This window comes from Tamandua tetradactyla, chromosome 2, assembly GCF_023851605.1.
Source record: "Tamandua tetradactyla isolate mTamTet1 chromosome 2, mTamTet1.pri, whole genome shotgun sequence".
Lineage (NCBI taxonomy): Eukaryota > Metazoa > Chordata > Mammalia > Pilosa > Myrmecophagidae > Tamandua > Tamandua tetradactyla.
Window position 1 is genome coordinate 76,857,957 of NC_135328.1, and position 17,476 is coordinate 76,875,432.

Sequence of the window (17,476 nt, forward strand, 5' to 3'; positions counted from 1 at the left end):
CACCCAAAGACTGGTAGACTAGGCACTGGCTACAGGCAACCCTCTGAAATTTGTAGGTAAGATATTTTTTTAATGTGATGTTCTTTTCTGGTGCTAAATGTCTTCCAAAAGTGGGATGCTGAAAAAAATTCAGATTGAGTGTTGAATCTTATGAATTGGGTTCTGAACAATCAAGATTTTACTGCACTTCTATATTGGGAACTTGTCAAATAAGGACTGGCTCCTTTTCCTCATTTGGCATAATTTTCATTTCTTCTAAATGAGATATAAGGCAGAAATTTCCAGAAATTAAGACCTAGAAATGTTATAATTAAATTGCCCCTTTATTCTTTTCTCACAACAATATCACACAACAGTCACATACTACCATATGTTTTTCACTTTTCTGTGAAATTTCTTCCTTTATCGTGTGTCTTGATAGATCCGGGGTCCCCAACTTCAGAGGGAAAGACTCAGGGGATTGGACATATGATTCAAAGGAGAGAGGTGCTCTGAATCTTTTCATAATCTCTCTTGGAGAGAACTGATTGGCAATGCAAATATCTAAGCATAACTCTATACTTCGTCTGAAGTATATTTATCATTAAGTCTCTGTTCTTTAGCAGCAAGGCAAACAGTAAACCAGGACAACTTTTAAACAAAGATTTATCCTTGGGTGGTGGAGAGCCTTACATTTTTGGGGTATTATAATAAAATAAAATAAGACTCTTTCTGAGAAAGGGACTCCAGACCGTGGTGCACTTTACCCTAGGACAATATTTAACATCTACTTTTTATACTTTTAAATTTTTCTCAAGGGAAAGGTAAAAAAGTTAAATTTTTGACTAGTATTATCAGGAAGAATTTGACCCAGGATTTTCTGGGACAAATTTATAAAAGGTTGCTTAGAGGAGATGTCAGTTAAAGAAAGGGGTTCTAGTCTATCAAAGCTGCCAGAATGCAACACACCAGAGGTGGATTGGTTTTCTATTAAAGGGGAATTTATTTAGTAAAAACATATAGTTCTTCAGAGGCAAGGCAGCTAACTTTCAACTGAGGTTCTTTCTTACGTGGGAGGGCACAGGGCAATCTCTGCTGGCCTTCTCTCCAGGCCTCTGGGTTCCAACACATTTCCCCTGGGTGATTCCTTTCTGCCTCTCCAAAGGCCTGGGCTGAGCCGTGAGTGCTGAGATGAGGAATACCGAGCTGCTTGGGCTGTGCTGCGTTGCGCTCTCTCATTTAAGCACCAGCCAATTAAATCAAACATCATTCATTGTAGCAGGCACACCTCCTAGCCAACTGCAGATGTAATCAGTGACAGATGAGCTTCACATGCCATTGGCTCATGTCCACAGCAGTAGAACTAGGCACCTTCACCTGGTCAATGTGACACCTGAACCTAACTACCACAAAAGGTATGAAGGTCTCTGATCCCCTCACACCCAGGGAATAATTCTCTTTTCTTCATTTACAAGAGAGAGTATCATGTCCAACTGTTCTAGCTTGCTAGCTGCCAGAATGCAACACACCAGAGACAGATTGGCTTTCAGTACAAGGGGATGTATGGATTTAACATATAGTTCTTCAGAGGAAAGGCAGCTAACTTTCAACTGAGGTTCTTTCTTACATGGGAAGGCACAGGGTAATCTCTGCTGGCCTTCTCTCCAGGCCTCTGGGGTCCAACACATTTGCCCGGGGTGATTCCTTTCTGCATCTCCAAAGGCCTGGGCTGAGCTGCGAGTGCTGAGATGAGGTGGGCTGAGCTGCTTGGGCTGTGCTGTGTTGAGCTCTCTCATTTAAGCACCAGCCAATTAAGTCAAACATCATTCATTGCAGCAGGCATGCCTCCTAGCCGACTGTGGATGTAATCAGCAACAGATGAGGTTCACATGCCATTGGCTCATGTCCACAGCATAGAACTAGGCATCTTCACCTGGCCAAGTTGATACCTGAATCTAACTACCACACCAACCAAAAAGATGTCATGGCTTTCCTTTTCCAGCTTGGTCACTCAAGAAATGTTGAAAAATAATGCTAATTTTACCTTTATAAAAAAGTGTGTATCCAAAACAATGAAAATAACTTCCCTTCAACTTTATTCTTTGGTGGGCACCAAAGCTCAGCAGAAGCTAAGCATCATCCTTTCGGGCAAGTGTTGGGGAGGAGGAGCAGATACCGTCTCTTGACTGATGAGTCCACAACTCCCTCCCATCCTTAGCAACTGCTGCTTTACTTCAGAAACACAGAAAAATGCATTTTAGATTTTTCAAGGACAGAGGAATGTAAGCAAAAGCCTAGTGATGGGAATGAAAAGGTGTAGCAAGAAATAACTGCAAAGTTATGATGGCTCCCATCTTAGATGCCAATTCTCAGAGGATTGACCTTTATTCTATAAAAGGAGGAAGCCATTTTAGAGAGGTTTTGATGAGTGAGACCCAAGACTGGAGTCAGTATCGGGTCAGTGGTCATGTTGGAAATGAGAGTCTGAACCAGGAGGAGTGACAGTGGGAGGGGGCTGGGGGTGGGACATGTGAAGGGCACTGGGAAGTTGACTGGCCAGCAGTTGTCCACAATGCCATTTTCCTCTAACTTTGGGGATGACAAACTCAAAACAAGGGTGGTTCCTGCCTTCTAGGGGCCTATCGTCTATCTACATTTGGAATTGAAGTTCCATAATAGGAGTAAGGTGTTGACCATGTTGAAGGCAGAATGTTTTTCAAAAGGCCCCACAGGATGGTAATTCCATAGATTAAAATTAATTTTGTCAGCATGCTGAGAGGATCTATGTCTCCAGTGAATTTACATCAACCCCAAACCCAGGCTGACACATAAATCAGAAGACAGTGAAGGACTACTATAGATTATTTTCTTGTATGCAAGTCTCTCTTAAGTTAGATCTTCAGGGAAACTTGTATTGAGAATATTGTTTAGTGAGCCTAGAATGTGAATAATTGATGCAAATCAGATAAGCCTAACATTATTGAATTATCACCTAAAATGAAAATACTTGATGATCACTAAGAGACCTGGAGGATTGGGGTCAGTGTACTTGACGTGAGAGACTCAGACATCCTCTTCTCTCTACAATGTTTGGATGGGTCCTGCTAAAATTTATCTTCTGGACTTAAAGCTTCTGTTGCCAACAGTCTTTTCTCTCAACCTTAAGTTCTTTCTTTTGACAAACTGATCACTTTAGGCAAGTCTTACTTCTCAGCATCACCACTTCTAGGAATCTATCTCACAGAAATGATAACACAATCAGTGAAAAAATACAGACAAGGATGTTAATTACAACCCTGTTTGTCCTACCAAAAATTGGCAATGACCTAATATACCATTAGGAAAAAAAGCTAGAACAATATATACTGACTTAATTAATTTGCTATTGTAAGAACAACTTGTATATCAATAGGTATAGCATGATGCTATCTTTGTGTAAAAGAAATATGTATGTATATGGCTGTTTATGTGTGGTATGTATGTATACATATGCACAGATACATGCATGTACATATACATGTGCTTATAGATCAGATATAAGCATAGGAAAAATCTAGGAAAGGAATGCCTTAAGTGTTAACAGTAGGTAACCCTGAGGGAGGGTGAGACTTTCACTTTTTCCTCTATAAGCATCTACTCTTGGGTGCATACACACACACACACACACACACACACACACACACACACACACACAGTGAGATCACGGATGCTAGCTACTTCGTTTCATTTTAAAATTTTCTTTAAGCACTCCTTTCTTTCCTCACTTCCCCACTGGCCCTCCCCCTAAGATCTTAAAATCATGATGACATTACTGTATTTTAGGGCAAATTACTATTCCACTATAGAAATTGATGAGTATTATAAAAGAAAATTATAAATCGAGCCTTCTGGACTCCTAGAAAACTGAGAGATTGCTTCTAAATGCATAGGGTTCAGTGTCAGGAACAGTGAAGAGGTAAAAGCAATTTATATCTCCTGTAACTGTGGAGCCCATCAATTAGCTTGGCAGAAGAAGTAGTCCACCTTGAAAGAGTCTTTAATATGTTTCCCTCAAGTCATTAAAATGTCGGCAAGTTCCAGTATTTGGAAGACCCATGCTCCATCTCTCCGACTGCCTTTTGAGTTGGAACCTGCCACAGTAACTTCATGCGAGACTTGAATTCTAATTTTTGGTTTACGAATTATGTTCAGAGATCTAGGTACAGCATTTTGCATGTAGTAGTGACTTGATAAATAATTGCTACTTGGTGGTATCAGTCACGTTTAAGAAAAATAACATTGCCTGATGAGCATCTTTGAATTCCCAAGTCTATTATCCGTCATCTTTGGAAGGACATGATGGTGGCTTACAGCCTTTTCAAGCCCTCTCATTAATATTAGAAACCCACTGGAACGAAATGAGCTGCTGCTCAAGATTTCTTTCCTTACCAAAATTACCAAAGAGCATTTACACAGCATTTTATGGATTGGAGGCAGAATATAACGTAGAATGAGGTGAAACCGTTGGGAAGAGAAGAGTCACATCCTTACATGCAAGTCTGCAAGACCAAATGACCCACTGGCAGCCCTCGTGCCCCCCTACAAACAAAGGGGGCCAGGAATGTGGCTCCCATAGTGTGCTCCAGGGTGCTTGCTCCCACCACCCCCCACCATCCATCTCCTCCTCCCCTGATTTGTGTGTGTGTTTTTTTTAAACAGTCAATCTTGCTATGCTTTTCAGAAAGCTGACAAGAAGCAAGCTGAAAATTAAAAATGGGTGCCTAGAGGCTTTACAGGAGTCTAAATAAACAGCCCGACAGGAAAGATGTGTGGCAGGCTAAGGTTTCAGGCTGGTGGTTGGAGCGAGTTAACAGACATCCGTATAACAGAAGGCTGTGTTTGTTTTCCCTGTCCCCGTTCTAGCAAATTTATTGGGTTATCTGTCTTATTTTGACACTTGGGTGTTTAAGGTTTCTGTTCTAGGTGTCTAAAGACATAAAAAAAATTATTGTACAGTTTACATTCCTGGCAGAGGTTTTGACACATGCTAGCTGAACAGTTCCTATCTGCCAGTAATTTTGTAGAAAAAGCATCGTAGAGTTGGGTTTTCACTGAAGATCCAAGAATCTTCTGTAAAAAGCACCAAGAACAATGGGTTTTTTCTTTATTTCTGTCCATTTTAGCCTAACATCTAGTGAATTGCTGCCACCAAGGCTTTTTCTTTGCTTGTTGTGTTGTTTTGCTTAGCATGTAACATGTAAGGAATGTATCAGTGTTTTGCAGAGGTGGAGGTTGTTTCCATCAGCAGAGCTTGCATTCAACACAGATCAACAAGACACAGTTTGCTTTGTTATGACGTCAAGAATGCACAGCTGTGTTGAGTGAATACTAGATGGTATGATAATTCACCATCAAAATATTACAGTCACCTGTGCAGAAATAGTGGCATTTTGGTGACTGAGATATTAAGCCACACAAAGATTTCTTTTCAGAATATCAATTTCAAAATAGTTTTATTTATAAATTCATACCTTGCCTTTTCCCTTGAAGGTTATGAGACTGCAATAACTATTTAATTAAAGGGTGACAAGAAATTAAAATTATTCTCTGACATAAGCTTATTCTCATTCATTCATTCAGCTGGCTGAATAAGTACTCATTTACTTGTTAGGAGTAGGAAACACCCAAGGAAGAAAGGATAAAACACAGTCTTTTGCTCTATTGGAAGCTTATCCTTTCTTCTCTTTTATTCTGCCATAGACAACTTGTTTGGCATATTCTGGACACATTTTCATGATACCAGGTAATGGGCAGCAAGTCAAGACAAGAAAACCAGTTTCAGGGAAAGAACTTTGTAGCAGCTGAGTCAACCTGACACATTATTGTTCCTTTCTTTGTCCAGTCTTTCTTCTCTTTAGGTGTCTTAGCCCCTCTTCTGCATATACCCAGTAGGTGTAGTTTCTGTCCCCCATAATGCTCTGTGCAAAGGTTTTATTTCCCAGGCCACTGAACAAGTGGTTTCATTTCTTGGGCTTCCTCCCTTCTCATCACCTATATTTCCATCAGCTCACTATTTGTAAAGGTGGCGGTTGTGTGCAAAGATTTTTAGAGCTAGCAGATCTGAATTTGAATACAGACCCTGTTAATTAATTGATGGGTTACTCTAAGCCTCAATTTATTAGTAGTAAAAATGTATATAATCATATATGTTTTCATAAAGGTTGTGAAACTTCCTTGTGGTCATGTATTTGAAAGGAGCCAGCATGTTTTCTAGCTGGTTAAAGAAATCTGCTCCTCCTTCCTTCTTCAAGTCACGTAGAATATGGAGAAATCTGAGAGTCAATGAAAAGATTTGTGTCATGGAGATTTTATAGTTCATTGTTTTCTTGTTCATTTCAGAAAAATGTAGTATAAATTAGTTATTAAAGGAATAATGGTGATGGAGAGCCAGCTGTCAGTCCCATTTCTATTGGGCACATACTATGTCCACCCCTGGAATAGCTTAAAAATAACCTGAGGAGACAAGATTTGTACATGTGAAAACTTAAATAGTAATAAAAATAAGTGTTTCATGGATATTACGGAGCAATAGGCAATTATTTATCAAATAAGCTTTATTTGCAGAACTCAGAGCCTTTGTTGGCTTAATATAGATTAAGAATCTCCAAGAAAGGGATTAATATGCGGTTTTCTATACTTATTCAATCATGGATCTCTTTATTTTAATTTTATCTTTGTGTTTTTATGTTTTTTCATCTTATCTTTATAAGTATTTTGTGGGGTCAGCATAGTATTGATCAACCTGAGGAAACATTGAATTTGAGGCATGTGGAAATTAAGAGTAAAAAGATATACTGGGTTCATTGAAGGCCTTGAATGCTACAGTGAAGAAACAGGACCTTAAGGGACTTAGGTTTCTAGAAAAGGGAGTTTCATGATTCAAGTACTGAAGGGATGCTTTAGGAAGGGTGTGTCCCTGGTGACATGCTAGGTTATCAGGGAGATGCAGGAGGGAGGTCTTCACGTAGGATGAGCCAGACGGGAGGCAGATTACAGTTCATTAAGGGGATGGTCCACTGTGACAGAGTCAGCAGGCAGCAGAATACTGTTAACAGTCATTTTGGGAGTAAAAATATGAAATCAAATCAAGACAATCTGTAGTTTGAAGGCTTTTATTCAGGTTCAGGGAGACAAAGGCATGTTAAATGATGAAGGGGGAAACAACAACAGAGAGAACTATGAATGGTCGTGGAGGGAGAGAGCGTCATAGTGGGATTGAGTCCTTGGCATGGGTAGAAGGGAATACGGTAGAGAGCACGGGCAGTGGCAGAGGTCTAGATGTGTAGGAGATACAGGAAGAAAAGGAAAGTAACCCCATTTTGTAATATACTCTACTGTGTGCCCCAAGCTGGACCCATCACAGAAACTGAGGCGCTGAGAACTTAGGAAACTTGCTCACAGTCACATAGGTACTAGATAGCAGATCAGGTATTTGAACCTAGATCTCATTACCCCCAAAGCTAGGAAGCATAAGTGAAGAGAGAGGAATATTTCAAGGAGAGGGAAGAAGATAAGGGAGGTCATAATTAATAGTCTTACTTTTCATAGTCAGTGAAGCAAGGAGATTTATTTATGGTGGCAGTTGAGTGAGAGGTTGAGAACAGGTGAGGGTTAGAGGAAAGAGTTTGGGATATTCAATTTTAGAATAGTGACTAGGGATTAATAATAAGGCTAAGGTCCTCATTCATAAGGCAATCCTGAAGTCATATTGCCAGTTAATAAGAGACTTACATATTCTAAGTTTGGTAACCATATAGCTTATCCAAACCAGGACACTTTTGAGAGAGAAAGAGGACACTAAATATATGGGGCACCGGGACAACAGTTATAAACTGTAGGGGCACACTGACCACCCTACTTTGCATTCCAAGAAATCTAAAAAACATAAAGTCTCTGATAATAATCTTGTGCAGACATTGACTTCCTGAACTTGGTCAATCTAGTAGGTAAGAAAGGCCTTGACAGGGGCCAGAGATGGGCAGGAGGCAGCCACCAGCTGTTCTCAGGACTCAGGCAAGTGGATCTAAGAATCATTCTCAAGCCAACATCTGGGACCCATGTGGACGATCCTTCAGCCTACGTCCTTTTATTGTTGTGCTGTGGGTTGATATGTTCCTCAAGTTGTGTTGGAGGAAAATTGATCTGTCTTCTTCCTTGACTGTATATATTTATATGTTTGCATATATGTATAGGTGGGGTTGTTTATGGATATATATACACATATACATACATATGAATATAAACATGGGTATATATGATATTTTGCACAGTGTAATTTTGTCATGAAAAAGAATAGTTTATTTTCTATCACTGATTAAAACATCCTCATGAGCCCTCAGTCCTATGTGTGTATGGACGGGCAGATGGTGGTGGTAAGTGATGATAACCACATTTATTCTTCCCAGTTAGTGATATCATAGTCTCTTTTGGAGGAGCATCTACCCCTGTGGTGACAGGGGAGGGTAATTGTGAGAAAAGAGATGCTGATCTTGTGATAATGCCTTTTACATGTCTGGATATTGGGTCTTCAGCTGATATCTATAGTTTACCGACTCATGGCTCTCCTTTTTTACTTAGTCAGGGTCCAGTGACCTCTTCTTGTTGAATTTTCTCTCTTTTGTGCCCTTTTCACAATTTCCATTTCACCCCTTTTCTTTGGCTTTTCATACAGAAAACTTTGCTCTAATTAATTTCATCTTCCGCATTGGAACAACAGGTTGGGTACCTGGCCTTCTACTTTGCTACTTTCTGAAGCATGAAGGAATTTATAGAACCTTCCATACTTATACATTAAAGAGGGATTAGGGTGCCAACTCAGGTTGTCTCCATGCCCAATTCTGCGAGTCATCACTTCTGCACCACCACCTAGGTGATCCTACTGTGCAGTCAGGTATTGTTCATGAAGCGCATAGTCTCTGTTTTAACAGTAGTGGGTCAAGCAATGATTCCTTCTTCTCTGCTCTCTTCCCAATTTATCTAAAGTTTCCAATTTCTTATTCCCCCCCACCCCCACCTAAATAGTTAAATCCTGGTGTAGTCTGTATTCTCACATCTCTGTCTGGTCTTATTCTCTCTAAATTCCCCTTTCCTTTGCTAAAGGTATAATATTCCCCTTTACCTTTGGATGGGATTTTTCCAAATTTTATCTTCTTTCTCACTTATTCAAACTTCATGGTTTAGCCATAATGTCAGAATGACATTTATATCTACTTGGTGCAAACGTAATATCTAAGAGCATTGGTTGTATGAATATCTAATGTATGAAGTTTGAAAATCACCAGCATTGCTCCGTGACAATTTTATTGCTCAGTCCAAATGAACTGAAAAAAAAAAAAATACATGGAATATGGCTAGAAGCAAAAGAGTAGACTTGAGATGAATAAAACATAATCCCTGCATTTAGGAAGTCATAATCTTGCAGGGAAGAAAAGGTGATGTAGGTAAATGACAAACAATTAAGGGTATAAGGAGATAATGAGTGCCTAAGAAAAGAACTCTGTGAACTCAGACGCAAGAGAAGTCATGTCTAGCTGGGATCATCAAGAAGTATATCTAGAAGGAGATAGCCTTGAAGGATCTCTAGATAAGCATGCTTGTAATTGGTGATAATTAATTCAGTAATTCTCCTCAAGTTCTGTAGAACAGGCTCAGAAATGAAACATTCTCAACAGATGGCCAGAGTAATGGGACATGGGAATCACCATTTGGCTATGGAAGAAGTTTAAAGGGACGGATGAGTGTAGGATATTATTGAAAGTGGCTTGGATGTGACTGACCTCAGAGCCCACGCGCAGCCAGAAGCACGCCAATGGGCTGTCAAGGCAGCAGGTGAGTGAAGGAGCAGGAAAGGGATGGCCTTAGAGTGGGGAAATGGGAGAAGGAGAAGGTTTCGGATGAAGAGGAAGAACACCAATACTTTGGAGGCAGAGCATTTATCATGGGATGACTGAACCTAAGCTGGGTAGAGTAAACAGCTAATGTGGAAGAAGATGGAAGAAAGGGGCCCAGAGCAGAACGGTGGGAAATTATGAGGTCAGGGTTTCAGATGGCCAGTAAACTGAGTGCTGGAAAAAAGGGGCTCCCCCCCCCTTTTTTTTTTTGACCTATCCATCGGAAATGCACCTAATAGTTGTAAAGACGCTTATATTTTCTAGTCTTGGTCTTTAAAAGGGAATACAAAGGTCACTTTGGAAGATGCCAAACCTAGCCCACATCCAGCTGTACCCAGCTGTGAATTTACCAATTGCAGCAGGCACCACAATCTACCACATCACTTCTGTAGCATGTTTCACCCTGAGTGTTTTTCAGCATGAGCAGAAGCAGGGCTTGAAAGAAATGTGATCTAATCCCAGCATGCCCCCTCTCTTTTACTACAATTCTGGCAGGAAAAAAAAAAAAGATAAAAGCCAGGAATACCTGAGTCAGCTTCAGTAGCTGGCAATGTAGCAGTTTAACACCGAATAAAGGCTTATCTAATGGCTGGTGAATCAAATTAAATTCTGAACAAACAACTCTCCAGCCACGTCTCAGTCAGTTTTAGAATCAATGCAGGTGATTTATGGTTCCTTAGGGTTGTATTCTCTTTTCAAAGTGCTGGGATTTCCACATGTAGCTACTATTTACTACTAATGAGCAGCGCACATTGGTCCCGGGGCACCTGGCTGGGAGCAAGCCGAGCCGCTTAGCCTGGTTCTCCAGCATCCCCTCTTTCTATGCAAAAGGGGCACCTTAGCAGGGTCAGGAGACTGGGCCAGCCAGATGGAAGCTGTTAATGCGAAGTCCTGATAGCCTTTTAGCCCTCAGTCTTTTTCTCCCCAAAGCATCAGTGCTTTTTAATTTAATGCTTCTCTGGTGTATGAGAACCTTCTGGGACAAATTTCATTCTCCAACCCCAGCATGCTGTAGTTGGATGGGAGCTGGAAAGGGGCAAAGAAGTGCATTTGGGTTTTTTTTTTCTTGCACGGGAATCGAACCCAGGTCTGCAGCATGGTAGGAGAGAACTCTGCCTGCTGAGCCACTGTGGCCTGCCCAATGCATTTGGTTTTACCAACCTTTTCCTTTAGTTCCATTTAATAAAAGCAAGTCTTGAGTCTATACTTTTATGGAGCAACATAATATCCCAGTGTTTAGCACAGTGCCTGGCACTGTTCAGGAGCTCCATAGATATTTGTGGAATAAATGGTAGGTGGAGTCACAGTTTGAGTGTACGTCTCTTGGAACAAGTGTTTGCAAACTGGGACTTCTCTGCCAGCCAGGAGGAAGCTACCCAGAGGAAAAGAGATCCTGGTAAAACGAATGCTTATCAACTGCTTACTATATGCCAGGCCCTGTTCCAGCTCCTTAATTTTATTCATTGCTCATGACAATCCTTTGAGGCAAGTGCTGTTATCATCCCCATTTTACAGATATGAAAACTGGGGGCACAGAGGGACTAAAGTGACTTGTCTGAGGTCACACATCTAATTAACGGCAGCGCAGGATATTAATGCAGGCAGCCTGCTTCCAGAAGCCTGGCGTCCAATCACTATGGGATATGGAATTCTCTTAAACTTCTTCCATTTGGATTGTAGAATTTTTTTTTGCCAAGACAGTTAAAAGACTACTTTAAAATGATAAGAAAAACAAAGACGTATTTGCAGCTTCAGAGTTCATAGCTTCCACAGCAATTAGCAATGCAGAGGTGAATTCATTTATGCAGTTGGTTTCAGATCAAAGAGAGTGGAGGATGACCGTGAGATGGGAGAACTAGGGGTGAGAACAGATTTCTGTGCAGCTCTAGAGGCAGATTTTATCTTTTTGATTGTAAAGTTGAAAAAAGGAGAAAAAAAAAGCAGAGGCTCTGAATTGGCATCATTGACAAAACCTTTGCCTGGGAGCAAAACGACTTCTCTGAGGTTAGAACCAAAGTCCTGGCCATTGGCTGGGATTCTTCTTGCAGGGACATGTCATCTCCTGGCTGCATGAAGTGAGTTAGCCATCTGGGGCAATAGAATAAAGAGAACCCTGAAAAAGTAGTTTTCTAAATAGAACCTTGCCTCCTGGGAAGATACAGTTCTACACAAGGAAGAAGATTTAGGATCTTTCCATAAGCTCCTGGGATCGAGGGGGTATTGCTTGTCCCTAAAAATGTTGTATGACAGCATCTGACTAATATTGCTTGCATCCTTCAGTACTCCTTTCCCCCCAGAAGGGACATTAAGTGCCATACAAGACTGAGATAGAGTACACACCAGCATTGGTCTCAGATCAATTGAGAATAGTCTACAAATCAATGACAACACTTTTGGTTTCTGCTTTCAAACACAACTGGAAATTTAAGGATCTAGATTTTGTATGGAAAAGAAATCCTCCCATTGTGAAACCTGATTTAAAAATAGTTTCTACAAATATTAGGAAAGGCCCAGGTACCTCTTGGAAAAACAAGTGGCTTTTACAATTCTTTTTCTATGAATGAGCAACATACGGATTAAATTACTGACATTTGAAAAAAAATCAAGTATACCAAAGCATACTTGGCAGTTTTATTGAGACTGAATTATTTGGAAAACAGTCCCAAGCTGTTTCAGAAATCCCAAAGTGGGTCTAGTTTACCAACTATCTTTGAAAAAAAAATTAACCATTTTATAAAAATAACTGTCTTCATTAGTGTGTATTGGCACTAGGTTTTAAAAAGGGATCTGATTCTCCTAAGCTCTTAGGGGATCCATAGATGGGTGGACCTGAGACACCGTGACTGTGACGTAGCGTCCTGTCCCTCTCAGGGCTGGGCTCCGTGGGCAGTGTTGGTTCTCAGGTCCTCTGTCTCTCTTGGTCTCCCTGCCATTCACTTGCTGGCTCCCTCTCTGTGCTAGTTTGGGTAGATGTGCTAAAAACTTGGCTACTGACTCTTTTCCCTAATTTTTAAACTCAGTCATTGTCAATGTTGAATGAAAGCTTTTTTTTTTTCCTGAAAATTAATCTGCAGTGAATTTATTACATACATTACAAGTTCTGTGGCTGCCTTCCCTTCACCAGGCAAGGTTGTGGAGAGATCTCTTTAACTCTGTTTAAAAGTCTTGTTACTGTTTAAAAATAGTAAGCTCTAAAAACAGTGTAAATATTTGTTGAGCAGTGAATAAGAGAATGCATGAAGGTGCCCAAGGGAAATAAAAAGCTCCTCGATTGCTATTTCTTATTAAGCACAGAGAGAGATAGAAGCCATAGGTTCCTGGCAGAGCAGTCCAGGATTTGTTATTTTACCCTCATTTCTAGTGCATGGTGCCAACATGCTGATGGCAGGATGTCGATATGTATTTTTCCATGACTGTCTTGGCAGTTTGGACAAATACTAGAGGGCTGGGACATCAAATGTAACCCCCACCCCCGACAGTTATAAATCCTTAGGAAATCTTTACCAATAAGTGATGAGGTAGGACTTGAACCCAGGTCTTCAGATTCCAAGTTTTTCTGCTAAAACATATTCTGGTACCTATAAAAATCCTAGGCTCCTTGATTGAGGTATTAAACTGAGGATAAAAAAAGTGGAGATACCTCACGTTTGTTTTTAAATTCAGCTACACAAGTGCTCTTTTAAATAATTAAAATGTGAAATGCCTTAAATTTTATTTACCATGTGTACCATTGATTATAGACTATATGCAAAGTACACTTATGAAAACATTAATGAACTGGGTGTCAGCATAAAACGTATGCCATTCCTTATGGATGGTTTGTGGAATGTTCAAGAATCCTTTTTTTTTTGTACACTGTTTGGCCAGGGTCACAGTTCATTCTTTCTCCATGTGAGTATCTGGTTTTTGTAGTACCATTTGTTGAATTTTTGTCTGTTTTTTGTTTCTCTGTTTACTTGTTTGTTTATTTTTGGGCCGTGCATGGGCTGGGAATTGACCCCCGGTCTCCCGTGTGGCAGGCAAGAATTCTGCCACTTGAACTCCCCTCACACCCCCTCAAGCGTACTTTTGACCACACTCATTTTATGCCTGACATCCCAACTTCCGACCTAAGTCCTTGGTGAGACGGGACTCCATTTAATATAATGTTTATGGATCGGAGCGTATTATCCTTCACAATTAGAATAAAGCACATTCTTTTTGCCAATCACACTATGATTGCACCCTACCTCACCTCCTGCCCTTGATGAGATGAAAAAGTCCATGATGGCTGAAAAAGCACTGAGGGAAGAGGCCCTTACTAGCATGCAGACACATTTTGGACAAAGGTGCACACTCTTGGTCCCTTCAGGGAAGTCGATCTTCTGCCAAACTGTGAGATAGCCAAGAAATGGCATGTTTGAAGTGTCGTCTGCCTCCCTTCTTTTCTGGATTATTGCTGTTCATCTACAGTCCTTAAAGAAAGACCACAACCAGGAAGCAGAGTGGTGAACATTTGGGGGTAAGCTCAGAGTTCAGGTGTCCATTCCTCTCTTGTGAGAAAAAATTGGTCATTGAAAATTGGTTTAAATTTATTTAAAGAACAATTCCGGAAGGTATAATAGAAATGTTAGGCAGGGGAGAATGATTGCTTCTGGTGTTCTGTGTTCACTCATGTTTCTTTGTCTTTGCATATAGTTTTTGTTCTTGGCATGACTCCTCCAGTTTTTGTTTTTGTTTTTGTTTTTCCTCCATTTTTATCTAGCAACTCCTCTTCATCCTCCAAATCCCTGTTTAAGCAGCGCCTCCTTTAGTACCGGCCCTCCAATCCAACCAGTGGGCTTTAGATAGCTCTCTTCCAGCTTCCCCTGGTAATACTGGTAAAACTCAGTTGTGGGATTTCTTCCTTCTGTAAGAATACGTTTATTTGTCTGTAAATACCAGAAATAGACTCCTCGAGGGCAATCATATCTCATTTCACACTGAACACCCTGCGCCCAAGCCAAAGTCTGGCCCATATTGACAGGCTAATGTAGTGCTACTAGACACCCAAAGCCAACTATAGAATGAAAATCAAGAGGTGCTGCTATTTCCTTATTATGTTTCAAAATGCGTTCTTGCCTTTGGAGGGAAAGAAAAGAAAAGCAATCACATTCTCCACCATCCCCCACACAGGGAAATACGTGAATGTAACTTGGAATTGGAAGTTTTATCCACAGAAATAATCAAAGAAATTAATAAAAAACAAAAATAAAAACAAAATGAATAAATAAAAATGCAATAATCATATCACCTTAGCAAAACTGTTTAATTTGGGCACGTTATTTTTCAGCTTCATTCACAAGTTTATAAGCTTCTATATGGCTGTAACCCTTCTGTGGTTTTCACTTAAACACTGACATAATTGTTTATTAAGCACCTTTCATGATCCAGGCACCGTCACAAAGATATGTTGCCTACATATGTTATCTCAGTCAATACTTACAATGGCCCCATGTGGCAGAACCATTATCTTTATGTTGCAGATAGCACAGGTCCAGAGAAACCAAGTAATGGTCTAATAAGTAGCAGAAAGAGAACTTGAACTGTGATCTGACTTCAAAGTCTGTTACTTATAAATGTTTTTAAAATTAATTTCTTCGGTCAAATTTCTGGCCATGAATTTACTGTGTTAAGAGTGAAATATTTATGACATTAAGTCTTTTTTTGTTGCCACTGAATTAATTTCCAAAAGGAGTGGAAGAACCAATTCACAGTCTTGCCCACCAGACTGCAAATTTCTTGCAGGTGGGACGTAGGCTTTGTCTCCTTAATATCAGAACCTAGCATAGTACTGGGCATATAGTGGCTTCTGAGCAAGATATCTGCTGAATGAAAAATTGAATAACTGGACACTGCCACCAGCACTGTGAATTTTTTTTCGTAACACACATAATGTGGTAGTGCCTGTGAAATATACAGACCTACCAAAGGCAAGGGGGGTTTCTTGTGCCTGAACAAAAGAAAAGAGATACCTTGGACTCTACTGCGAAAGTAACTGATAGCTGTACTTTTGCAAGCAACAAAAATAATTTCTCCACTTCTGCATATGATAATTTAGAGGGTCAGTTTCCAAAACGTGTACTCTGAATAAATCCCAGACTCCCTGATGGTCCGGACTTAGCGTGTTGATGCACTTAGACATACAGTTCAGCAAGCAAAAGTAATAAAAATGTAGTTCCTGGTTTAATTTGAATTTTTCAAAGAAAATTAAAGGGACTCTAATACACTTCTGAAAAATTTTCTGTCTCTTTTCTCCAATTTTCTTACAACTTTAGCTGTTCTAGTGCCTACCAATCTGTAAATCCTCATTCTCAAAATTTTGTGCAAAATTCTGCTAGAATTCTGAGGACTCTTCTGTTTTCCATTTTGGGAGTCCCCTGGTCCCTCCTCTCCTGGATGTAGCTGAGGTGTTCAGACTGCTTCCCTTCACTTCCATGGTACAGGCCTCTTTCTCTCACCCTCGAAAGTATATTGCTTTTATTGCTTTCTTTTCTAAAGAGAAATTCCCCTACAAATTTTTTGTCTTAAAAAAATAATTCCTTAACTTGATTCTATGTACTTCTTCTACAGTTGAGTCATAGCTAGTGTTTGAGAATCAATCAGTTGACCTGGAGCATTGCTTCTCGAGTTGTACTGGAAATTTTCCTGCAGCCTCCCTAAACTTTGCCAGTTTTTCTATTGGAACTTTCCTGAATATCCTTTTCTCTTTCCATTCCCACTGCTTCAGCTCTAGTCGATGTCATTCTTTTTGTGAAGGCTGTGACATATATTTGTCTATCAAATTATCCTTTCCCTAAACTGTGACCTCCATTTTCTGCTCCTGTTTCCCATCCCTGACTCTCCCTTCTCATCACCCCAGGCTCTGTCAGCTTTTTGGCAGTTCCCCCTCTGTCAAAACAGGAAAGAGTCAAACAGTATTTACCTTATTAAGTTTAACTGAAATGCACATTCAAATACTTCTCATGAGTATTTGTCTTTGAAAACTCTCTCCACCCATTTGTGAAATAAAAAACCCTTGAGTGTATTTCAGACAGGCTGAGATATAACTGTTCCGTTGTTTGTATCCTTTGCTTGAGTTACAAAGCTACTTACTGGAATCAAATTCACTTATACTTTTATGAACTTTAAAAATTGGGTAAGTAATATTATAACTTTAGCAAGTTAAAAAAAAAAGCATCCATAGAAATAATGAAGAAAATTAAACCCATAGCTATTATACATTTGTGTTTTTAAGAAAAAATTAAAATAGTTGTTGTAATCTAGTTACATTTGATATTTTAAGCATTTGAAATATTGAGAAAATTTGACAGTTTAGAGAAGATGGACTATTAGCCTTGTGGTTTTAATTTACAATGTTTAATTATATTAGATTTATGAGTATTAATTAAAAAAAGGTGAGAATGTGATTAGTTTTATAAATAGTGTTATGTATTTAAGAAAATCTGCAGGATACTTACTGAATAGGGACTTCAGGTCTATCTGCAAAATCCCTCCACAATAGCACCTGGAATCACGTCTGGGTGATTCACCGGGGGACAGTGGCCTCC